Genomic DNA, 1,040 nt, shown 5'->3' with positions numbered 1-1,040 from the left:
GTCTTTCAGGCCAAGATCCTCGCATCCTCCGATGAGTCTGGCCTGGACCCCGCAACCCTCAGGGAGCTGAGGAGCGCAACCGACCTGGCTCTGCGCGCCACCAAGACCACCGCTCAGGCGATCGGGAGATCGATGGCCAGCCTTGTGGTGCTCGAGCGCCATTTGTGGCTGACGCTAACAGAGATCAAGGACGCGGATAAGATCCCCTTCCTCGATGCTCCAGTCTCTCCCAAAGGTCTCTTCGGCCCCGCGGTCGAAGGATTCGCCCAGCGCTTCACGGAGGCACAGAAATCGTCCCAAGCTATGCGACATTTCCTGCCTAAGCGCTCCAGCTCCGCTGCTGCCTCTGCTCGCCCTAAGTCTGCACCGACTCAGCAGCCCGCAAAGCCAGCACCTGCCGCCCCCGCCGTTCAGCCCGCTAAGGCGCAGCAGACGTGGGGACGCTCTCTCTCGGCCAAACGCTACCCTCTTCCTAAGCGGCAGGGACCCCGACCCAAGATTGCGTTGGACCCGGCGCCTCAGGCGTCATGCTGATCTGCGAGACAGGAGGAGGACGGGGTCAGATCTCGCTACGGCCGGACTGCACCTCAAGCAGCCTCTCTTAGACCTCTTGACACCTTGTTCAACTCTGGGTACAGAGGGAAATGTGTTTTGTGCAAGCAACGGGTCCGTTTATGCGACCAAGCATTCAGCCACTGTTATAGCGGGAAAAATAAAACACAAACATTTTCAAAAAGAGAGCAAACTTCCTCTTCCATTACTCACAAGTGTTCTGCCCCCATGCGGCCAGTCACCCGAGTTAATTCAACCCCTTGCCACGCGGGCCGAGGCCTGGCAGGCCATCCCCAGAGTGTCGAGAGGGGTTATGGGGATAATAAAATGCAAAGCAAGGACGCTCACGTCCTGCGCTCAGAGGTGATGAATCTGCTGGCAAAAAGAGCTGTGGAAATGGTTCCTCCAGCCCAGAGCGAGTCAGGCTTCTACAGCCATTACTTCCTCGTCCCCAAAAAAGATGGTGGCCTCCGACCCATCCTCGATCT

Source organism: Sinocyclocheilus rhinocerous, unplaced genomic scaffold, assembly GCF_001515625.1.
Source record: "Sinocyclocheilus rhinocerous isolate Xijiao unplaced genomic scaffold, SAMN03320098_v1.1 scaffold3566, whole genome shotgun sequence".
In the NCBI taxonomy this organism is placed as follows: domain Eukaryota; kingdom Metazoa; phylum Chordata; class Actinopteri; order Cypriniformes; family Cyprinidae; genus Sinocyclocheilus; species Sinocyclocheilus rhinocerous.
This window is presented reverse-complemented; position numbering follows the sequence as displayed.